The 25,503-nt window shown below is 43.8% G+C and overlaps 1 protein-coding gene across 6 annotated transcripts in view; it reads right to left on the bottom strand.

Moving 5' to 3' along the window:
• The window catches only part of LOC139273075 (transcriptional-regulating factor 1), a 309,697-nt gene that overhangs the window by 196,397 nt on the left and 87,797 nt on the right, over positions 1 to 25,503 (bottom strand). For all 6 annotated transcript variants that reach the window (XM_070889402.1, XM_070889400.1, XM_070889397.1 and 3 more), the window contains exon 2: positions 4,603 to 4,652. The gene's annotated coding sequence lies outside the window, so the exon portion shown is untranslated. The remainder of the gene's footprint in view (positions 1 to 4,602; positions 4,653 to 25,503) is intronic.

Below are 25,503 nucleotides of genomic sequence, written 5' to 3'. Positions count from 1 at the left end.
TCTGGAACATTGACACATAATCTAGGCTGACACAAGTGGAGTACTGGTCAGCAGTACAATCTTTCAAAAGAGACGTTAAACCAAGACCTCTTCTGTCTGAGCAGGTGGATGTAAAAGATGGCTAATACTCAGCCCTTAACTAACACCATCTAAACACAGTAACTGGTTATTTTCCCCACAGTTGTGGGAAATTGGTTGTCATGCTTGCCGACATAACAATTGTGATGACTGCACTTCAAAACTAATTCTTTGGCTGGGAAGTGCTTTGGGATATGTGAAGGACATGAAAGGCAAGCTCTTCGAATAATTTATTGATTTGCCAATGATGCCTAGCATTCTGATGGGATTGGACAGGTTAGATGCAGGAAGAATGTTCCCCATGTTGGGGAAGTCCAGAACCAGGGGTCATAGTCTAAGGATAAGGGGTAAGCCATTTAGGACCGAGATGAGGAGAAACTTCTTCACCCAGAGAATTGTAAACCTGTGGAATTCTCTACCACAGAAAGTTGTTGAGGCCAGTTCGTTAGATATATTCAAAAGGGAGTTAGATGTGGACCTTACGGCTAAAGGGATCAAGGGGTATGGAGAGAAGCAGGAATGGGGTACTGAAGTGCATGATCATATTGAATGGTGGTGCAGGCTCGAAGGGATGAATGGCCTACTCCTGCATCTATTTTCTATGTTTCTAAGTTTCTATCTACTTTACTGATTGCTTCTCAAGGACTGGGGACATGGTAACTGTTAAGTTTACTGTCAGTTGGAGATCTCTTGCAGCCTCTCCAGAGTTCAACATCTTTTGCTATGTCTCCCATTTTATCTCCCAATATGCAATGCCCTGCATTTATTTGTATTGAATTTCAACTGCCATAGTTCTGACCACTTAAAATTTTTATCTAAATCCTTCTGTAGTTTCTTGGCTGCTTCACCAATGGTGACTATCCAACTGTGAGATGCATCACATGAGCTTGAATCTATACTCACAGCAATTTTGTACATTGGTGGCTGCTATCAGGAAAGGAAATCCAGGCTGATTCTTCTTCTCCTTAACCAAGGCGGGGTTAAAGCTGTGTCTGATATTAGTGCAGACAAAAGGCCAAATCGAGAACCTTCCTGGTCTGTCAAGCTCAGATACTCAAGATAAACTCATTGAAGCAGCAGGGTAGCTGCAAACTCAGTTTAGTTAATTGTTGGTACACCTAGCGCTGATTTGACCCTCGCATAGAATCCTTGAATAGTAAATGTTAATTCCTAGAACAAGCAAATTAAATGAAAAATCCTTTCAAATTAGAACTCAAAATTACATCGTACAGTATTACAATAGTATTAATAGCACAGAAACAGGTCATTCAGCCCAAAAGGTCCATGACGATGTGTATGCTTCACACAAGCCTCCCCCCACCTTTCTTCATCCAACTCTATCAACATACCTTTTTTATTACTTTCTCCCTCATGTGTTTATCTAGTTTTCCCATTAACACATCTATGCTCGAAGCCTCAACTACTCCATGTGGTAGCGAGTTCCACATTCTAACCACTCTCTGGGTGAAGAACTTTCGCCTGAATTCCCGATTTGATTTATTAGTGACTATCTTTATAGTTATGGCCCCAGTTCAGGTCTCGCCCGCAAGTGGAAACATCTTCTCTATATCTACCCTATCAAACATTTCATAATTTTAAAGATCTCTATCAGGTCACTCCTCAGTCTTCTTGTTTATAGAGAAAAGAGCCCAGCCTATTCAATTTTTCCTCTCAGTTCTGGTTATTACTCTAGTAAATCTTTTTTGCACTTTCTCCACTCCTGTTTATAATATGGAGATCAGAACTGTTCATCATGCTCCAAGTGTGGTCTAATCAAGGTTCTATACAAGTTTAACATAACTTCAGTGCTTTTTAATTCTATCCCTCTCGAATGAATGCCAGTACTTTGCTTTTTTAAAAAATGGCCTAATTAACCTACGTCGCTACATTTAGTGATTTGTGTATCTGCACCCGCAGATCCCTCTGCTCCTCTACCCCATTTAGACACTTATTTTCCCAAGGCGTATATGGCCTGCTCATTCTTCCTACCAGAATGCACCACTTCACATTTATCCATATTGAAATTCATTAACTTCAATTACACGCCCATTCTGCATTTATTAATGTCTTCCTGTATTTTGTCACTGTCCCAATATACAGAAAGACCTTCCCCCCTCTCAATATGGACCTCCCCATGTTTAAAATGATAAAGGGTTTAGATAGAGTAAATAAAGAGAAACTGTATCCAATGGCTGAAGAGTTGATAACCAGAGGACACAGACTTAAGGTGTTTGACAAAAGAACCAGAGACGACAAGAAGAATAATTTTACGCAATGAGTAGTTAGATATGTGGAATGCACTGTCTGATGGGATGGTGGAAACAGATTCAATAGTAGCCTTTAAAAGGGAATTGGATAAAATCTAAAAGGAGAAAAAATTGTAGGGATATAGGGAAAGAGCGAGGGACTGGGACTAACTGGATTGCTCTTCAAAGAGCTGGCGCAGACCTGATGGGCTGAATGACCTCCTTCTGTACTGTACTGTTCTATGTCTTTATGAAAGCATTGCACATGGCAAGTAAGATGGTATGCTGGTTTGTGAACTACAGTATTACACCATGCAATGCACAATTGATTATTTTGCAACGGTGGAGCAGTGCCCCTTTAAGCCAGTGGACTCTTGTTATTAAGTAACCATTGCCGCGCTTCATTTGGAATGTTATTATTTGATCAAGATAATCATCAAAGCCTTTGTAATCTTCAGGTTGAAGGTCAGAAGCATTCAGCAATAAGCAATTGACTTTCTTTTCAAATAAACGCGGTTGTCAAGGTCACAAGATTCTTACTGCTGTTTCATTTCACCTAATTGTTTTTTTTTAAATACCTTTCTTTTAAGTGCAACACAGAAAAAAAAGACTTGTAGAGAATGGTATGACACAAGACTCCCCCGCCCCCGCCCCCCCCCCCCCGCCGCCACAGATGCTGCTTTACCTGCTGAGTATTTTCTGTTTTATTAGATGCACTGTTGAGATTATTATATATAATTATTCTAGTGGACCTCCCAGATCATGTTAAGTTCGAGGAAAGCATGTTAGATCAGGTAACAAAGAATGCATTATTCTAATGTGAAGGTCAAGGCGTGTTCATTTAAGGGCAGAAAGGAGTGCTGTAATAGTTTATTAACTGTTCTCACTGGCTTAGTTCTTGCTGGCTTCTTGTTTTATTTTATAACTGTGCCTTCTTTATATTGTTTGTATGCTTTGTGTTTGACTGGTATTGAGTTTGTGGGTTTATCGGTTTGTATGTTTTGTGCTTGGCTGGTATAGTTATTTGCTTTGTGTGCTCTTATGATTATGGCCGCATATAGTTAATATTTTAGTTTGTATAACTACATTGGCCAGTTATTGTGTAAAACCAAAAGGATAATTAAATTAATGCGGTTGTTGGGGAAAGGGGGAGTAATTGTAACTATACACATTTTGTTTGGGCATGGTAATAGAGAGATTGAGCAGAGATTGTCAACCTTAATTTGGTGGCACAAGGGAACATATTCAGCTACTGTGGGTTGGAGATTGGAGCAATCTCAGAGATGAACAAACGAGCTGGGCCAGGGCTCATGCACAGCTCCGTCATACAGATAAATGGTATTTGGACGCACGCAGTAGTTGGAAGCTTGATTAGAGTCAGCTCACTTGATGCTTGAACATGGGGCGCGTGGGGGAAAAATATTAGGCTGAAACACAGATGAGTGACTTTAGGAACTGTAACAGAGACAGGAAATGCAGGTTGAATGCAAGAATGGAGGAGTTTTTGGCCAGCAGCAGTGTCTCGGAATATATACTGCGCTGTCTGTAACTGTCAAGATTTGGAATAAATCTACCAAATGATATATCATACAGGAATAGTCTCGGAGACAGTCGCGGGGGGGGGGGGGGGGGGGGGGGGGAGAATCACCATTGTAGCAAGCTGATCTGGGGATGGCATAATATGCATATTGCACTATACCATTTAACTTTTTTTTTAATAAATAGTGAAATCAAATAGTTGATTCACTTCCAATTTGAAATCAAGGCATTGTAAATGTAAACAATTCTGAAGCTGTTAAAATGCAGCACACGTAATTTGTAATAACCCAAGCTCAAAGAATCTGGATTCTCCACCGCTTGAAATATTGGAAAATTTGTACAGATCTTCACAGGATGGGGTCTTTTGGTGCAGAAGCACACTTCAGAAACACCTGTGCACCACCCATCAATTATGACAACTCCCAAGGATGCTAATTTGATTCCTTAAAAAGTCAAATTATGAATTTTAATTGGAGAACTTAATGGCAAAAACAGCAAACGCCAAAGCTATGGGTTTGAGTTGAGTTCATTAATTCAAGTACTATGCTCTGAGGTTTTTATTTTGAAACTGTAACCATCGAACATTTTCCCTTGTTTAAAAAAAGCAGAACTCATGTAAAATTGTTTCAACTACTGTAAGTTTCATTACAAGATACAGAAATTGCATTTTCATACTCAGTCAGGCACAACTTAACGGTTTGTGCATCAATATTGCAAACGATAGAATGTTTCTACTCACTACAGGAGCTTGGGTCTGATTGCTTTGGTTCTGAATGCTGTGTACCAAGTCTGGAGACCAAAAAGAAAATATTTCATTAATATTCCAGAAACATAGTAAACAATCAGTAGAGCTGCTATGGGGATCAATCTTAAATTAAATCACCTTCACAGCAATCTTCAGTGGATGCGTGACAAATGAATTCCCCTTGACCTGTGTCACCCCTGTGCATTAGATCATTCAAGTAGACGACTGCATATAGATGCTTCACTAATGGTATTATCTACAGAAAACACTTGAAATTGCCTCAAGCCAAGTAGTTCATTGAGTGATTAAGTGCTGGACATTTGATTTAATAAGCATAAAACTTGAAAATAATATAGACAACTCAAAAAACATATTTGCACTTTCCCCCATTTTCACTTCTCCAGAATCCTCCAGTTCCCAATAACAAATAGGAAATGTTACTTCACAGTTATTTTTAAATCCAACAATCATCCCAATGCGATGAGATAAAAAGTAAAGACATAACTGGTGCTAACTGGATGGGCTAAGCAGTCTGTTTCTGCACTGCAACATTAAAAAAATAAGGAATAGGAGTAGGCCCTTTCGAGCCTGCTCCGCCATTCAATTAGATCATGGCTGATCTTCTACCTCAACTCCACCTTCCCACATGATCCCCATATCCCTTGGTTCCCTTCGAATCCAAAAATCTATCCATCTCGGTCTTGAATATACTCAACGACTGAGCATCCACAGCCTTCTGGGGTAGAGAATTCCAAAGATGCATAACCCTTTGAGTAAGGAAATCTCTCATCATCTCAGTCCTAAATGGCCGACAGTTTATTCTGAGACGGTGACCCCAAGTTCTGGACTCCTCAGCCAGGGGAAGCATCCTCCCAGCATCTACCCTGTCAAGCCCTGGAAGAATTTTGAGTGTTTCGATGAGATCACCTCTCATTCCTCTAAAGTCTCGCAAATATAGGCCTAGTCTACTCAATCTCTCCTCATAGCACAATCCCCTCACCCCAGGAATCAGTCAACAACAACTTGTATTTATATAGCGCCTTTAATATAGTAATCTGTCCCAAGGCGCTTCAAAGGAGTGTTATAAGACAAAAATTTGACAGTATAGACAGAAAGGTCCAGGGAATCTTCGTTACACTCCCTCTAAGGCAAGTATATCCTCCTTTAGATAAGGGGACCAAAACTGTCCACAGTGGTCTCACCAAGGCGCTATATAATTGTAGTAAGACTTCTTTACTTTTGTATTCCAATCCTTCTGTGATAAAGGCCAACATACCTTTTGCTTTCCCAATTACTTGCTGTACCTGCATGTTAACTTTGTGATTCGTGTACAAGGACACCGAGGTCCCCCTGAATAACATTTCCAAATCCCTCACCTTTTAAAAAATATTTTGCTTTTATAGTTTTCCTACCAAAGTGGATAACTTCACATTTCTCCACATTATATTCCATCTGCCATAAGAAACAGGAAATAGGAGGAGTAGGCCATACGGCCCCTCGAGCCTGCTCCGCCATGTTCTTGCCCACTCACTTACCCTGTCTATATCCCATTGCAGCCTCTTTGCGTCCTCCTCACAATTCACTTTCCCACCTCGCTTTGTATCATCAGCAAACGGAGATTAGGGGATCGAATGTAATATATCCAAGTCATTTTATATAGAATATAAATAGCTGAGGCCCAAGCACTTTTCCTTGTAGTACCCCTCTAGTTACAGCCTGCCAACCCGAAAATCACAAAATCATTGAAACTTACAACACAGAAAGAGGCGATTCGGCCCATTGTCTCTGTGCTGATCAAGAGAGTTGTCCAGCTTAATCCCACTTTCCAGCTTTTGGGCCGTTGTGTTGTAGGGTTACGGCACTTCAAGTGCATATCCAAGTAGTTTTTTAAAAATGTGAATCGGGTTTCTGCCTCTACCACCCTTTCAGGCAGTGCCTTCCAGACCCCCACCACCCTCTGGATGAAAAAAGTTCTCAACCCCCTCTAACCCTTTTACCAATTACTTTAAATCTATGCCCCCTGGTTATTAACCTCTCTACTGAGGGAAATTGGTGCTTCCTTTCTGCCTGATCTAGGCACCTCATAATTGTAAACATCTCAATCAAATTTCCCCTCAGCCTCTTCTGTTGCAAAGAGAACAACCCCAGCCTATCCAATCTTTCCTCATACCTAAAATTCTCCAGTCCTGGCAACATCCTCATAAATCTCTTCTGCACCCTCTCTAGTGCAATCACATCTTTTCTGTAATGTGGTGACCAGAACTGTATGTAGTACTCCAGCTGCAGCCTAACAAGGTGTTCTATACAGTTCTAGCATCGTCTCCCTGCTCTTGTATTCTATGCCTCGGCTAATAAAGGCAAATATTCCGTATGCCTTCTTAACCACCTCAGCTACCTGTCCTGCTACCTTCAGGGATCTGTCAACATGCACTCCTCTACATTTCTCAGTATACTACCATTCATTGTGTATTCCATTGCCTTGTTAGTCCTCCCCAAATACATTACCTCACACTTCTCCGGACTGACTTCCATTTGCCACTGTTCTGCCCATCTGACCAGTTCATTGATGTTATGCTTGATGAATCTTCTGGAATTTTTTGAGGATGTAACTCGCAGAGTGGACATGGGACAACCAGTGGATGTGGTGTATTTGGACTTTCAAAAGGTTTTTGACAAGGTCCCGCACAAGAGATTGGTGTGCAAAATCAAAGCACATGGTATTGGGGGTAATGTACTGACGTGGACAGAGAACTGGTTGGCAGATAGGAAGCAGAGAGTCGGGATAAACGGGTCCTTTTTTGAATGGCAGGCAGTGACTAGTGGGGTGCTGCAGGGCTCAGTGCTGGGACCCCAGCTCTTTACAATATACATTAATGATTTAGATGAAGGAATTGAGTGTAATATCTCCAAGTTTGCGGATGACACTAAACTGGGTGACGGTGTGAGCTGTGAGGAGGACACTAAGAGGCTGCAGGGTGATTTGGACAGGTTAGGTGAGTGGGCAAATGCATGGCAGATGCAGTATAATGTGGATAAATGTGAGGTTATCCATTTTGGGGGCAAAAACACGAAGGCAGAATATTAGCTGAATGGCGGCAGATTAGGAAAAGGGGAGGTGCAACGAGACCTGGGTGTCATGGTTCATCAGTCATTGAAAGTTGGCATACAGGTACAACAGGCGGTGAAGGCGGAAAATGGTATGTTGGCCTTCATAGCTAGTAGATTTGAGTATAGAAGCAGGGAGATCTTACTGCAGTTGTACAGGGCCTTAGTGAGGCCTCACCTGGAATATCGTCTCGTAATCTTGCTATTGAGGGAGTGCATCGAAGGTTCACCAGACTGATTCCAGGGATGGCTGGATTGTCATATGAGGAGAGACTGGATCAACTGGGCCTTTATTCACTGGAGTTTAGAAGGATGAGAGGGGATCTCATAGAAACATGTAAGATTCTGACGCGACTGGACAGCTTAGATGCGGGAAGAATGTTCCCAATGTTGGGGGAAGTCCAGAACCAGGGTACACAGTCTTCGTCCTAAATGGCCTACCATTTATCCTGAGATGAGGAGAAACTTCTTCACCCAGAGAGTTGTTAACCTATGGAATTCCCTGCCGCAGAGAGTTGTTGATGCCAGTTCATTGGATATATTCAAGAGGGAGTTAGATATGGCCCTTACGGCTAAGGGGATCAAGGTGTATGGAGAGAAAGCAGGATAGGAGTACTGAGGGAATGGTCAGCTATGATCTTATTGAATGGCGGTGCAGGCTCGAAGGGCCGAATGGCCTACTCCTGCACCTATTTTCTATGTTTCTTTATCTTCCTGCAGTCTACAGCTTTCTTCTTCATCATCAACCACACAGCCAATTTTAGTATCATCTGCAAACTTCTTAATCATCCTCCTACATTCAAGTGTAAATCATTGACATATACCACAAAAAGCAGGGGACCAATTACCAGGCCCTGTGGAACCCCACTGGAAAAAGCATTCCAGTCACAAGATCACGTTAGTCAGACACAACAAATCCATGCTGACTGTCCTTAATTAATCCGTGCCTTACTAAATGACGATTTATCCTGTCCCTCAGATTTTTTTCCAATAATTTTCCCAACACCGATGATCGGCTGACTGGCCTGTAATTACTCTCCCTTTTTAAACAATGGCACACGTGAGCAGTCCTCCAGTCCTCTGGCACCACACCTCTCGCCAGAGAGGATTGGAAAATGACAGTCATGACCTGCTTATTCCTACTCGGCGCCCCCGACCTGCGTGAAAACACCATCGGCGGCAGGCGGTGTATAAGTAAGAGAACTAGCCACTGCAGGGAGTGGTGTGAGCTGACCCAGGAGTGCGACCACTTCTACAAGGGCTACTGGACTGACGTCACTGGAGTCCAAGCCCAACAGTGGGCAGCGAGCCGAGCCCAGTGGGGCCTGCGGGTCCTTGTGCATGAAACACAAAAAGTTAGTATGCAGGTACAACATGTAATCAGGAAGGCAAAAGGAATGTTGGCCTTTATTGCAAGGGGGTTAGAGTATAAAAGCAGGGAAGTCCTACAACTGTACAGAGTATTGGTGAGGCCACACCTGGAGTACTGCGTAGTTTTGGTCATATTTCAGGAAGGATATACTTGCATTGGAGGTGATTCAGAGAAGGTTCAGAAGGTTGCTTCTGGAGAGAGGGTTGACGAATGAAGATAGGTTGAGTAGGTTGGGCCTCTACACATTGGAGTTTGGAAGAATGAGAGGTCAAGGCCACCTACGGCCCAAACTCCCAAGGCCCCACCCCACTGCTGGCCAAGAACGGGGAAACACTCATCAAGGACACAGAGGCTGTCAGGGCCCGCTGGAAGGTGCACTTCTAAGATCTCCTCAATTGGACTCTGCCTTTGACATGAGTGTTCTCGACTCCATCCCGTAGCATGCTACCCACCACCACCACCTCAGTAAACCCCCAACACTGCACGAGGTAGAAAAAGCCACAAGACAGCTCAAGAACAACAAGGCTATGGGAGTGAATGGAATCCCTGCTGAGGCGCTAAAGTATGGTGGAGAGGCACTACTGGTGTGGATACATGACTTCATCTCTCTCATCTGGAGGGAGGAGAGCATGCCGGAAGATCTCAGAGATGCAGTGATCGTGACCATCTTTAAAAAAAGGGGACAAATCCGACTGTGGCAATTACAGGGGAATCTCCCTGCAGTCACTGGGAAAGTCGTCGCTAGAGTCCTCCTCAACCGTCCCTGTGGCCGAGGAGCTCCTCCCGGAATCATAGTGCGGATTTCATCCCCTCAGGAGTACAACGGACATGATCATTGCAGCGCGACAGCTGCAGGAAAAATGCAGGGAGCAGCGACAGCCCTTGTACATGGTCTTTTTTGACCTTACAAAGGCTTTTGACACTGTAAAACGCGAGGGTCGATGGAGTGTCCTCCTCTGTTTCGGATGCCCCTAAAAGTTTGTCAACATCCTTCGTCTGCTCCACGGCGACATGCAGACCGTGATCCTTACCAACGGATCCATTACGGACCCAATCCACGTCCGGACTGGGGTCAAACAGGGCTGCGTCATCGCGCCAACCCTCTTCTCAATCTTACTCACTATGCTCCCCCTCGCAGTCAACAAGCTCCCCACTGGAGTGGAACTAAACTACAGAACCAGTGGGAACCTGCTTAACCTATACCGCCTCCAGGCCAGGTCCAAGATCACCCCAACCTCTGTCGTTCAGCTGCAGTATGCGGCCGATGCCTGCGTCTGCGCACCTTGAGGCTGAACTCCAGGATATAGTCAACGTATTTACTGAGGCGTACGAAAGCATGGGCCTTACGCTAAACATCCGTATGACAAAGGTCCTCCACCAGCCTGTCCTCGCCGCACAGCACTGTCCCCCGTCATCAAGATCCACGGCGTGGCCCTCGACAACGTAGACCATTTCCCATACCTCGGGAGCCTCTTATCCACAAAAGCAGACATTGATGCAGAGATCCAACACTGCCTCCAGTGCGTCAGTGCAGCCTTCGGCCGCTTGAGGAAAAGAGTGTTCGAAGACCAGGCCCTCAAATCTACCACCAAGTTCATGGTCTACAGGGCTGTAGTAATACCCGCCCTCCTGTATGTCTCAGAGACATGGACCACGTACAGAAGACACCTCAAGTCGCTTGAGATAGATCACCAACAATGTCTCCGCAAGATCCCACAAATCCCCTGGGAGGACAGGCGCACTAACATCAGTGTCCTCGTCCAGGCTAACATCCCCAGCACTGAAGCACTGACCACACTCGATCAGCTCCGCTGGGCAGGCCACACAGTTCGTCTGCCAGACATGAGACTCCCAAAGCAAGTGCTCTAAGCGGAGCTCCTTCACGGCAAACGAGCCAAAAGTGAGCAGCGGAAACGTTACAAGGACACCCTCAAAGCCTCCCTGATAAAGTGCGACATCACCACTGACACCTGGGAGTCCATGGCCAAAGACCGCCCTAAATGGAGAAAGTGCATCCAGGAGGGTGTTGAGCACTTAAGAGTCTCAACGCCGAGAGCGTACAAAAATAAAGCGGAAAGAGCGTGCGGAAAACTAGTCCCACCCACCCCTTCCCTCAACGACTATGTGTCCCACCTGTGACAGAGTCTGTGGCTCTCGTATTGGACTGTTCAGCCACCAAACTAGGGGACATAGTCTTAGAATAAGGGGCCGCCCATGTAAAACTGAGATAAGGAAAAAAAATTTCTGAGGGTTGTATATCTGTGGAATTCTCTTCCCCAGAGAGGTGTGGAGGCTGGGTCATTGAATATATTTAAGGCGGAGATAGACATATTTTTGAGCGATAAGGAAGTAATGGGTTATGGGGAGCGGGCAGGGAAGTGGAGTCGAGTCAGAGTCCATGGTCAGATCAGCCATGATCTTATTGAATGGCGGAGCAGGCTTGAGGGGCTAAATGGCCTACTCCTGCTCTTATGTTCGTTGGAGCCCAGCCCGGGGGGGCATTTGAGCCAAACAAACAGAGGGGGCGGCTGGGGGGCAGTGCAGCATTTAACAGCGGCGGGGCTGTGGTCCAGGGGAGGCGCAACAGAGCTTGGTCGCCAGTCGTCTTGGTTAATCCTCGCCACTGGACCAAGACCTACCTCCGTCAAGCCCGTGTGGTGGCAGGTGTGCAACAGTCACCACGTGTTAAAAAAATTCACGTACAGGCATCTTCCACCCTTTTAAGATGCAACTCATTATAACACCTGTGAGCCCATCTTTTTTTGGTGTGAAGAGCGCCATCCTCGTCATGAGGGACTGCCTGGTAGTAGTGGTATTCCTACTCTGATTCTGTCTGTTAACCTAACCTCAATCCAAAAGAAAGAATCCATGCTAATATATTACACAAAATTAGAACTCATAGGTTTGGGGGTAATAACTTCTTGTGTGGCACCTTATCGAATGCTTTTTGAAAATCCAAATGCACGACATCCATTGGTTCCCCCTTATCTACCCTGCTAGTTACAACCTCAAAAAACAATTAGATTTTTCAATCATTATCTCCCTTTCAGAAATTTGTGTTGACTCTGCCCAATCGTATTACGATTTTCTATAGTGGGGTTACGTTTGCTACCTTCCAATCCACAGGAACCATTCTAAAATGTAGGGAATTCTGGAAGATCAAAACCACTATCGCTGCATCCATTGTCCCACCCTTTTTCTTTAAGGGAAAATACTTGCTCTGAACCCTCAGGATCTCCTCCTTGAATGCCTCCCACTGCTCGGAAACTGATTTACCTTCAAGTAGCTGTTTCCAGTCCACTTTGGCTAAATCCCACCTCAGCTTAGCAAAATTGGCTTTTCCCCAATTGAGAACTTTTATTCCTGGTCTATCTTTGTCCTTTTTCATAACTACCCTAAATCATACTGAATTATGATTCCTAGCACCAAAATACTGATACCCCTTCCACCTGCCCAGCCTCATTCCCGAAGACTAAGTCGAGATTCGCCCCCTCCCATTCTGGGTTTGTTACATACTGGCTAAAAAAGTTCTCCTGAATGCATTTTTAGGAATTCTGCACCTCGATACCTTTCACACTAATTTTTATCTAAATTATTATTAGGGTATTTGAAATCCCCTACTATTACTGCCCTTTCGTTTTTGCATCTCTCAGAGATTTGCTTACTTATTTGCTCCTCTATCTCCCTCTGACTGTTTGGGGGTCAATAGAACACTCCCAGAAGTGTGGTCGCCCCTTTTTTGTTCTTCAATTCAACCCATATGGCGTCATTTGATGATCCTTCTAACATATCACCCCTCCTTACAGCTATAATTGCTTCTTTGATTAATACTGCGAACCCCCCCTCTTTTTCACCCCCCATCCTATCCCAAACCCAGTAACCAGGAATGTTGAGCTACCTGCTCTTCTTTCAGCCATGTCTCAGTAATAGCTATCGTATCATACTCCCATGCATCTATCTGTACTCTCCACTTATCTGCCTTATTCCCTCTACCTGCATTGAAGTACAGGAACTCCCTTCTTGGCTATTTTCTAGCCCTCGTTTCCTCTGTCTTCCAAATTCACTTTCTAATTTTTGGCTTTCCAATTTAAGCTTTGCTTCTCTCCCATCTGAATCTATTCTCAGGTTCCCATCCCCTTGCCAAGCTGGTTTAAACCCTCCCCAACAGTCCTAGCAACACCCTTCCCCCCCCTCCGCCACGAGGATATGGGTCCCAGCTCTGTTGAGGTGCAACCCGTCCGGTTTATACAGGTCTTACCTCCCCCAGAAACGGTCCCAATGCCTCAAGAATCTAAAGCCCTCCCTCGTGCACCACCTCTCCAGCCATGCATTCATCTGCTTTATCCTCCCATTTCTGTACTCACTCGCACATGGCACCGGGAGTAATCCAGAAATTACTACCTTTGAGGTCCTGCTTTTTTTAAATCGCTCTCCTAGCTCCCTAAAATCTGCCTGCAGGACTTCATCTCCCTTTCTACCCATGTCATTGGTACCAATATGGACCACGACCTCTGGCTGTTCACCCTCTCCCTCCAGAATGTCCTGCAGCCCTTGGTGACATCCTGGTCCCTGGCACCAGGGAGGCAACATACCATCCTGGAGTCACGTCTGCGGCTGCAGAAAGACCTCTGTGCTCCCCAAACTATCGAATCCCCGATCACTATTGCTCTTCCACTCTTCTTGCGCCCCCCGTGTGCAGCTGAACCACCCGTGGTGCCAGGGACTTGGCTCTGGTTGCACTCCCCAGAGGAACATTCGTCCGAACCAGTACTCAGAAAAGAATACTGGTTGGACAGTGAGATGCACTACCTGCCTGGTCCTCTTCTGTATGGCAGTCACCCATTCCCTCGCTGAATGTGGAAATCTAGTTAGCTTTGTGAAGATCCTGTTAATATTCTGCATTTGTAATTACAGTTGTCCTTCGTTTATAAAATAAAATACTTTATACTTGAATCAGAGTTATTTAATGCTTGTGTTTTTTTTCCTTCTGGAAGTGATAAATATTGTTTCATTCTGAATGAAGGGACCGTGTGTTTGGTCAATGTAAGTGGCGTGTAGGTGTTTTGCTCCCAAGTGTTGTTCCTAAGGTTTCGGCGGTGTTTGTAGCTCTGGATTGTTGCAGATTGAACTGCAGCTTCAGGCCAGTGTGGGAGCCGAGTGCAGTGCGGCTGGAGCGCCGAGTGGGTGTGCTTGTGAACAATTGGTTGGTAATGGGGGCGCCCAGCACCCACACGTGAACCCCGCGCCAGGCAGGATAGCAGAAGAGGGGGCAGAGCGAGCCCCAGCCTACATCACCACCAAACCCCGGAGTGCTCATGTACGGCTCCTGGGCTCTTGCAGAGTGCATGAAGATCCCAGGGTTTGGTGGTGTCGAGGCTTCGGTGTCCTTCTGCGCATCCGCCGGTCTGGTGGGGGCGGGAAGTTGTTTGGGCCCCGCCCCCATATGGGCTAATGCGCAGAGGGGCGCAGAAGACCTTGCAAATAATCAGTGAACAATTTCTTGGTCGTCCTTTGCTGAAATCTAAGATTCTCCAAATCCTCAGATTTACAACTCTTTCTGACAATATTATGAGCCTCTTCCTTTAATCTAATACTACCTTTAACTTCTCATTAGCCATGGTTGGGCCAATTAGCCTGTGGGGTTTTTATTCCTCAAGGGAATGTATATTTGTCGTGAATTATGAATTATTTCTTTAAATGTTTATCATTTTAATCGAGTTTTGCAATCTACTTCAGCCAACTCGTCCCACATACCGATGTCGTTTGCTTTGTTCAGATTTAAGACCCCAGTTTTGGACTTGACGAAATCACTCTCCAACCCAATATAAAATTGTATCATATTATCATCTCTCTTCCCTAGCGGCTCCTTTAATACAAGATTAGTCATTAACACTGTAATTTCATAATACTAGATCTAAAATAGCCAGTTCCCTCATTGATTCTTTTCGACATATTGATCTAGAAAACTATTCTGAATGCATTCCATGAACTCAACCTCTGCACTATTACTGCAAATTTGGTTTGCCCAGTCTATATGAAAATTGAAGTCCCCCATGATTTCTGTATTACCCTTGTTACATGCACCTCCAATTCTCTGATTTATACTGTGCCCGACACAACAACTACTGTTATTGGGCCGATAATGTTTCCTGGCTCCACCCAAAGCAATTGTACAACTTGATTTTCCGAGCCAAGATCCTTTCTCCCTACTGTCTTTAACCCATCCTTTATTATCTGGGTTACCACCCTCCTTTTCTATTAAGCCTATCCCTTCTTATCAAGTATCCTGGATTATTTAGTTCGCAACCTTGGTCACTTTGCAATAGCTATCAGATCAAACCTATTAATTTCTATCGCTGCTAATAATTCATCTATTTTGTTGCGAATGCTTTACGCATTTAGATATAGTGCCTGGCAATTTAACTTTTTCCTATTTTTCCCTGTTGTCATCTTAATCATGAATGCCCTATGTTAAGCTCTCTTTCCTGGTCTGTCCCACTCTGCTTATTTTTACCCAAATCTCTACTCTGCTGTACAGCCGTAGCATTTCTCTTACTGCTTTTGAGTTTATCCTTTCCTGAATCACTGCTTTTAACAGCAAAGGCAGAAATTGTCATGGCAGAATTATTACTTGTCCAATAACAACGTAGCTTGCAATTCAGAAACATCCTCACTCAGGGTAAGGATACAGGACGCACAACATGAAGTAGTGGGTAACTGGATTTAAGCCTTGAGCAAAGACCACCCCATAGGGTTTTGATAAGCTGAACAGCAAAAGACAAGTTCCTCGGGCTGGATTCAATTGAATCATCAATTCAACATAGTCATAAAGAAAGTAACAAGAAGGGTTAGAAGAAATGTCTTTGCATAGAGAATTAATGGAGTATGGAATGCTTTGCCACAGGCAGTGATTGCTGTATTACCTGTATTGCTGTATTACAGCAGGCCGGGGCCATCAGAGGGAGCAATGTGCGGTGGCCCAGCCCAGAAATCGGCACAGTCCTGGTCTGCAAGACCATCAGCAGGCTGGGGCCATTGGAGGGAGCAACGTGCGGTGGCATGCCACTGCAGGAAGCAGCGCGTGCTGCTGCAGGAGGACAACGGCTGCAAAGCCAGGTCACTGATTACAGTGCGGACAGGCACAGCAGGAGGGGCGCAGGAGCGGCAAGAGTTTGTAGATGGAAGTGACCAGGGCCCAGGAGAGGCACGAGTCTGGGGCCCAGAACAGGCAAGGGTCCAGTTGAAGCAGGGGCAAGCCCACACTGCGATATGTGTGCACGCTGTCTGTGCAGCAGAGCTGGTCTCCAGTTCATCTTGGGTAATCCTTGCCACTGGACCAAGACCTAGCTCTGTCAAGCCCTTGTGGTGGCTGGTGTGTAACAGCCACCACACATTAAAAAAATCTAAGCACAGGCATCTTTCACCCTCCAAGATGTAGTTCAGGATATGGAATATTAGGTTCTTCACTGAAACACCTGCGATCTCATCCCTTTTTGGCGTGGAAACAAGTCATCCTCGCTTCGAGGGACTGCCTATGATGATGATGAAAGAGTAGCACTTAAGAGTACCATTGCCAATTTAGCACAAAATTTGGAGTAGTTTTACATTGTGGGCCTATGCTCAAGAGGGAAAGGCATCGAGACGCCTCAGACTAATTTCACAATGGACCATAACCAGCAAACATCCCATCAGCCTGAGTCAGATTTAAAAGGTGAAAGCTGAACCACTGCCCAATACCAATTTGTTTCACAACTGCAGCCAATGACAGTTTGTTGGTGACAAATACAGCACTTCAATATAAAATGGCAGAAATTGATAACCAAATGCATTGTCAGTCCAGTTGAAGTGGATCCCCAGACTTTAGTGGGCCTAATAAGGCAGTAAAATACAATGATGAGTATCGTTTCAATGAATGCCCGTCTGGCCAGGGAGACACAGAAATAATTTAGCAGTTCCAAGTCAACACATATGTTGCTTTGAAAAGTAGTCCCTTTAGTTTCCCTTCTGTCTTGAACACCCCTTAAATTTTCTTCGCTCACCCCTCTTCTGGTTAGTGGCTTACACTGCAGTATCTTCCAAGGTTACCAACAGCACTACAGCACCTTCAACTCGTGGTCGTTCTTTCTTAATGAACCTGGACAGCAAGCGGCACTGAATTTTGACCATAGAGGGAAGATAACTGTGCGAAATCAAAACTTACCATCCCATAATTTTCCATGCAAAAGCTGGCTTCTTGCACATTCCCAATTTTCATTGCTCCATCATTGGCAGTCCTAAGCTCTGGAATTTCCTCCCTAAATGTCTTTGCCCCTCTACCTCTCTCTCCTCTTTTAAGAAACTCCTTAAAACCCATCACTTTGACCAACCGGTCCTAATATCTTGTGTGGCTCAGTGTCAAATTTGTCTCAATAATGCTCTTGTGAAGTGCCAAGGGACGATTTACTACATTTAAAACATTATATAAATGCAGGTTGGTTTGGGTAGGCCGGGGGAAGACAAGAGAATGTGAGCAAGAACACTGACTGTAATGAAAGGAAATAACTTGCATTGATGAGCATCTTGCATGTCCTTAAGACGTTCCAAAGTGCTTCACAGCCAATGAAGTACAATCACTTTTAGGTATAAGTTCACTTTGCACTGTGTTCCACGGTTACACAAATTTTGAAAAGGCAACCACAACAAAAACTTAAATTAGTAGCTTTACTTTTTCTTTGGCAAAACAGAAACAACCTGCTAAACTAAGACTGCAAGTAAACCTCCAATTATTGCATCGTAACGTCACTCACTGGTTGGTTGGTTGCAATTATAAATCAAACTTCTGGCACAACAAGCATCTTGTAGAGCGGTTTTTAAATCTTGCTTCTGTCTCTCATTTTTATGATCTCATCTGGAGGAGCATTACAGCTGTTGCAATTGTTCTTTGACTCGAGATGCAAAGGTGTGGGAAAAAAATTGACAGTGTCTTGTTTCTGTCTTGGTTCCTATTGAGGTCATGAGTAAGTGACCAAGCATGAGGCATAGCACTGGGCTTGGTTGTGATGGGCCACAATGGTTAGTAAACCAATGTCCATTTTAGGCATGTTACTTAAAAGATGTAACAGCATATTTTGGTGTTTCGGGGGGCAGAATGTATTGATACACGAACTTGATTCTATATAAATGGAATTAATATCAGCAGTGACAATCTAGTGGTTAAGCCAGAAAGGAACAGTCAAGCTCTTCTTGGCCACTCTGCTTCACTCCTTAGTAGTGAGTTTTGCTAAAAAAAAAAAGAATCTCAACTGTAGACAATGCACAAGGAACAAAACAAATGATTAGGGTGGGGCGGGGGGATATTAATATAAACTTGCACTACTTTAAACGAAGATGCCAATTCCATGCTCACATTATCATGCTGATCTCTAATTTGATGTAGGTAAATGCCAACTACAATTAATTTACATAATCCTAACACAGGTATCTGGCGACTGTTACCTTGAAATTATTTTAATTCTTCAAATTTAAAAAAGTGTTTCCTTCTTCCAAGTTCTATTGTTACCTAGGCTCCTTTGCCAATATTCTTCCTTCAGCTTGGGGTAAAGCAGATTGGATTGCTTTACAATGGCTGTAAAATCAGAAGTAATGACTAACATTTTTGTGGGTTAAGGCTAGTTTTATCACTCTTAACCTCCCCTGGCCCACCCCGCCCCGCCCCAAAACCTGACATGAAGCACTGAACCTCCAAACTGGAGACAAAGCCTTCACCTTCCGCACCATATTCTATACAGCGGCAACACTGGCTCAGCTGGGTTATGTGGGTGTAACATTTTGGATTTTTGCCTATGTGACTTCCACAGAATTTCATTTTAAATTAAGTTAGATATTTTTATAATTTTACTTCAGCTTCGACAGGGTCAACTCCAAGGGTCAATTATGCTCATATTAATGAAAAGCATCATGAGCTATTCGTAAAGATCCAAAACTAAACACAGTACTCCAGATATTCTTCTCTTCCTCCCATTCCACTTTTCAGTTTCGCCTTCTATTCATTTTCTCTAACTTATCATTCCTTTTTTAAATGCCACCAATCTTTTTAGAGCTCACTTTTTCTTTCCCCAATTGCCATTTAATCATACTCTAATTTTGCCATGACTTAAACCTCATTGTTCGATCCCTCTGATTTCTGTTTCTTTTGTTTTCCGCCAGAAAACAACTCGAGCTGCAAGACAGCAGATAGGCGAGAGTAGCTTTTGACTAAGCATAGCACCAAGCAGTCAAAGAGAAACACTCAATTGGGTGAAATCATACTTAACATTAAGGAAGATGATTTCGCTCCAAGGCCAATCGTCATGACCACAGGACATCACTGCAGGAGTTTGCTCAGAGAAGCACTCTCAACCCAACCATGTTCAATTGCTTCATCAATGACTTCTTTTCTGTCATAAGGTTAAGAGTGGGCCTGCTTCTCGGCAACTAGAGATGGACAATCAATGTGGCCATGCCACTGTTGCCCACAACCCAAGAACAACTTTTATTTACCAAATGTTCCCGAATGGCATTCCATCCTTATGCCCTCCTAGATATAATACATGAGCTAGAATTGTTAACGTCAAGTTCTGCAACACACATTTCTCTAGAAAAGAGAAGGCCGAGAGGTGGCTACATAGAGGTCTTTAAGATTATGAAAGGGTTTAATAGGGTAGGCGTAGAGAAGACATTGTCATTTGTGGAGAGACCAAAACTAGAGATCATAAATATAAGATAATCACTAATAATTCCAATAGCGAATTCAGGAGAAACTTCTTTACCAAAGAGTGGTAAGAATTTGGAACGCGCTATCACAAGGAGTAGTTGAGGCGAATAGCATAGATGCACATCATCATAGGCAGTCCCTGTGAATCGAGGAAGACTTGCTTCCACTCTAAAAATGAGTCCTTGGGTGGCTGAACAATCCAATACGAGAACCACAATCCCTGTCACAGGTGGGACAGATAGTCGTTGAGTGAAGGGGTGGGTGGGACAGGTTTGCCGCACGCTCTTTCCGCTGCCTGCGCTTGATTTCTTGATGCTCTCGGCAATGAGACGCGAGGTGCTCAGCGCCCTCCCGGATGCACTCCCTCCACTCAGGGCGGTCTTTGTCCAGGGACTCCCAGGTGTCAGTGGGGATGTTGCACCTTATCAGGGAGGCTTTCAGGTTGTCCTTGAAATGTTTCCTCTGCCCACCTTTGGGTAGTTTGCCGTGAAGGAGTTCCGAGTAGAGCGCTTGCTTTGGGAGTCTCGTGTGTGGCAAGCGAACAATGTGGCCTGCCTAGCGGAACTGATCAAGTGTGGTCAGTGCTTCAATGCTGGGGATGTTGGCCTGATCGAGGACGCTTATGTTGGTGCGTCTGTCCTTTCAGGGGATTGGCAGGATCTTGGAGAACCTTGGCAGTGAGAACCTAGGAACCACCCTTGAGAGAAACCGGACCTTAAGCTAGGAAGCAGGACACCAGCGGCGGAGACTGATCACCTATGTTAACGGGTAATTACTCTGTCCATGCACAAGATGGCCGCCAGGGTGTCAGTTCCCCAGGGAGCTCCGCTGTCAAAACAACTTTACCCTAGTCATCTTTCGCCATCCAACAACTTTTCACCCTCAACCTCCCCCCTCCCACTGTCTAAGCTTCCCCTGGCCTTAACAGACCCTAATAGGGAATGCATTCTCTTAAAACTTTACTTTAAACCCTAATCCTACAAATTTGGGCCTACCTCAGGCGCGAACCTTCTCCCCAAACCTCCACGCCACTCATGCATTTAAGGGGAAGTAAATAAGCACCGAAGGGAGAAAGGAATAGAAGGATATGCTGATAGGGGTGGCAGGAGGCTTGCGTGGAGCATAAAGGTCAGCATTGACGAGTTGAGCTGAATGACATGTTCCTGTGCTGTAGACTATATAAATGCATCCAAATGAAGAACATAAGAATTAGGAGCAGGAGTAGGCCATACAGCCCCTTGAGCCTGCTCTGCCATTCAATAAGATCATGGCTGATCTTTGACCTCAACTCCACTTTCCTGCTCAATCCAATTGCCACCAGTATTATAACATTGCATCCAACAGCTGCAGTTTCTTTTACTGGAGCTGCATTATTACCATGTTTCATTAGAGTTACATGAGAAAATGATTAAAGCAAAGACAAACTTTATTTTCATAGATGTCACAAATAACTTCACAGAATTGAGTTTCCAAAGCCTTATTTGAAATTATTACAGAACTTGCGATACATACAGGGACCTAGGTCAGCTCAGGAGTTAATTATTTTCACACCTCATGATAAAGAACAAGGCTCCACCATTAATGGACTGCAAATTAGACAGGAAGATACCAAGGCAAAAAATAAACATCTGTAAAAATCACCTTCATTTGACATCAAATGCATTAATTGGAAAGATACAAAAAGCTATTCTTTAAAAACAAAGTTTTACTATTCTAATAACATCACCTTGCAGGGAAGTTATTTCTGTATTGCATGCATAATCCATCAACTTCGTCAGACACTAACTGCTTTGTTTAAAACAGTTACTCACAACAATGTCAAGATTACATTCTCAAAACATCAGAAAAATTTTCTACCTAATTTTGAAATATACATTTTCCTGTATTTTCAGAGAATTCCATCTCATAAGAAGTGCACATTCCTGCATCAATATACACACATATCTTCTGCCTCCATTTTGGCATATTAGCAGCTTGTGAGAGACATCACATTCCCATTCCTCTTACCGATTGCCCATGGCTGTAATTTGAATAAATTTGTATTGCTGAGTTTGTCATTAACAACTACAATCATGTAATAGCTCCACAAGGAGAGAGGAAAGGAGAATTTGGCAGCAAACTTTACTCTCGTGTCAGAGCTAGCAATTTGTGACAAACTGAAGCAAGGAGTCAGAAGTATTCGGTCTAGATTACACAAAGTAACAAACCATGAGGAAAATTACAGATGATGTGAGACCTAAGACAGACCACTGAGCCTCTTCTTCTGACAGGCCAAATACAAACTGTACTGCCGTAGATGTTTGCCAATTTATTTAATCTCGAATGAAGTAAATAACCACAAGTAAAATCGGCAATAAATTTGAAATTTCACGGTCGCCTCGAAAGTTGACCAAAAAGAGATATAAATCTAGCTTTATTAAACGTGGCAAGTTAGATACCATGGATGGCAGCAATATCCCAAGAGGACTAGAGCTATAATGTTCTTTACATTACAAAAGCAAAATACTGCAGATGCTGAAATCTGAAATAAAAGCAGAAAATGCTGGAAATCTCAGCAGGTCAGTGATAGAGTATTCAAACAGGCTCATTTAGACAGACTGTGAAAATTAACAGACCCCCAAGTCAAGTCTGCTACATGCAGTTCGGCATGTTGCATTAACTCATCAATCAACTTGACATCTTCGGACCTTGGGTAGTGAGCCAATAAGGTCAAAGAAGGAGAGTTCTTTTCTGTAAATTGATCCAGGCATAAATACAGCCACTTTGACCATGTGGTTTCAGTAAGACAAAGGAACTGGCAATCAGCCAGCAGTTTGTTGCTCTCTGGCAAGATTAAAAAGTTAAAACTACAATCGGAGTTCGTATTTCATTGGAAATTAAGAGATCTAACAGTCAGGAAGCATTTGTGGAGAGAAAGAGAGTTAACGTTTAGTCCAGAGTGCTCAAGGAAGTGGCCCTAGAAATAGTGGATGCATTGGTGATCATTTTCCAACAGTCTATCGACTCTGGATCAGTTCCCATGGACTGGAGGGTAGCTAATGTAACACCACTTTTTAAAAAAGGAGGGAGAGAAAACAGGTAATTATAGACCGGTTAGCTTGACATCGGTGGTGGGGAAGGTGTTGGAATCGATCATGAAGGATAAAATAGCAGCGCATTTGGAAAGCAGTGACAGGATTGGTCCAAGTCAGCAAGGATTTATGAAAGGGAAATCATGCTTGACGAATCTTCTGGAATTTTCTGAGGATGTAACTAGCAGAATGGACAAGGGAGAACCAGTGGATGTGGTGTATTTAGACTTTCAGAAGGTTTTTGACAAGGTACCGCACAAGAGATTGATAGTATTGGGGGTAATGTACTGACGTGGATAGGGAACTGGTTGGCAGACAGGAAGCAGAGAGTCGGGATAAACGGGTCCTTTTCAGAATGAGAGGCAGTGACTAGTGGAGTGCCGCAGGGCTCAGTGCTAGGACCCCAGCTCTTTACAATATACATTAACGATTTGGATGAAGGAATTGAGTGTAATATCTCCAAGTTTGCGGATGACACTAAACTGGGTGGCAGTGTGAGCTGTGAGGAGGACGCTAAGAGGCTGCAGGGTGACTTGGACAGGTTAGGTGAGTGGGCAAATGCATGGCAGATGCAGTATAATGTGGATAAGTGTGAGGTTATCTATTTTGGGGGCAAAAACACGAAGGCAGAATATTATCTGAATGGCGGCAGACTAGGAAAAGCGGTGGTGCAACGAGACCTGGGTGTCATGGTTCATCAGTCACAAAGTGGGCACGCAGGTACAGCAGGCGGTGAAGGCGGCAAATGGTATGTTGGCCTTCATAGCTAGGGGATTTGAATATAGGAGCAGGGAGGTCTTACTGCAGTTGTACAGGGCCTTGGTGAGGCCTCACCTGGAATATTGTGTTCAATTTTGGTCTCCTCGTCTGAGGAAGGACGTTCTTGCTATTGAGGGGAGGCCTCACCTGGAATATTGTGTTCAATTTTGGTCTCCTCGTCTGAGGAAGGACGTTCTTGCTATTGAGGGAGTGCGGTGAAGGTTCACTAGACTGATTCCAGGGATGGCCGGGCTGTCATTTGAGGAGAGACTGGATCAACTGGGCCTTTATTCACTGGAGTTTAGAAGGATGAGAGGGGATCTCATAGAAACATAAAAGATTCTGACGGGACTGAACAGGTTAGATGTGGGAAGAATGTTCCCGATGTTGGGGTAGTCCAGAACGAGGGGACATAGTCTTAGGATAAGGGGTAGGCCATTTAGGACTGAGATGAGGAGAAACTTCTTCACTCAGAGTTGTTAACCTGTGGAATTCCCTGCCGGAGAGAGTTGTTGATGTCAGTTCACTGGATATATTCAAGAGGGAGTTAGATATGGCTCTTACGGTGAAGGGGATCAAGGGGTATGGAGAGAAAGTAGGAAAGGGGCACTGAAGGAATGATCAGCTATGATCTTATTGAATTGCGGTGCAGACTCGAAGGGCCGAATGGCCTACTCCTGCACCTATTTTTCTATGTTTCTATGTAACGTTTCGCAGTATTTGATTGATTACTTCCACCTGAGATTCTTCTGTCCAGTTTATTTCACAAGATCAGTTTGAAAGTTTAAAAAAAAAGGAACTACTTTTGATCCAAGTGTCTTGCATGGATTGATTCTATTCTTTGTGGAATGTGGATTATCACCAAATAATCTAGCTGGAGGCCAACTAATTATGTCCATATCCTTTCTTAAGCAGTTGAGTAACTTGTTTAAACCACATTATTCATACCCGTTGGCATTTTAAAAGCAAGACTCAAACCTTGTCTTGCCATTGAGGAAAGACCCAATTCTTTCCGTGCATTCAACTGCTAGGTTCCTGCTCTCTGCAACTTTGCGCAGTTCTCTCTGCCTTGCCACCCTCCTTCCTACTTTCAAAAATTTCAAACTGCGCTTTCAATTCCCCATCACAGCCTTTTATTTCTCCCAACACATTCAATCTCAACTGTATCCCTTTCCTGCTCACTGTAAAGTGCCCCGATATATCATTCCACACGAGGAGTGCTATGTTAATGCAGGTTATTCTACCCAGTTTCATAACTAGGTATTGAGTTCAAGAATTATGATTGTAACCTTCTCTGAAGGCCCACTCTGATGTATTGTCATTTTGGAAAACTGTATGTACACTCATAGCCCAAACCACCTCAGGAATTCATCCATCCCTGAAATTCATTCTGTACTATTTATTACACTGTTTATGTTACCTTGGTGTTACCGATAGAAAAAAAAAAGTGGGAGATTAAGAGTTTGTAAATACAGGTACGACCTCTCAAATCTGGAGTTCCAAAATCCGGAATGTCCCGAAATCCGGATATTGGGCTGATCGGTGGAGGGGTCATCCGAAATCCGTAAAAATGTTCCGAAATCCGGAATTTTTTTTTCACAACAGTAAATAATCCTCCCACACACACCAAAAACATTTTTTTTTTTTAAAAACACAAAATATTCACAAGACAATTAACTATCAAATCGCTACAAAAGAATTAAAAAATAAAAACTTTAACTTATCTTTTTTGCAGATCTTCATACAAATGGTTGAGCAATTACAATCAGGGATGCTAAGGAGGGCAGAATTAGAGGAGCGTAGACATCTCGGGGGGTTGTGGGGCGGGAGGAGATTGCAGAGATAGGGAGGGGCGA

The sequence above is a fragment of the Pristiophorus japonicus genome, chromosome 9 (genome assembly GCF_044704955.1).
Source record: "Pristiophorus japonicus isolate sPriJap1 chromosome 9, sPriJap1.hap1, whole genome shotgun sequence".
Lineage (NCBI taxonomy): Eukaryota > Metazoa > Chordata > Chondrichthyes > Pristiophoridae > Pristiophorus > Pristiophorus japonicus.
The sequence above is the reverse complement of the archived record's forward strand: the minus strand, read 5'-3'. Positions and strand labels throughout refer to the sequence as shown.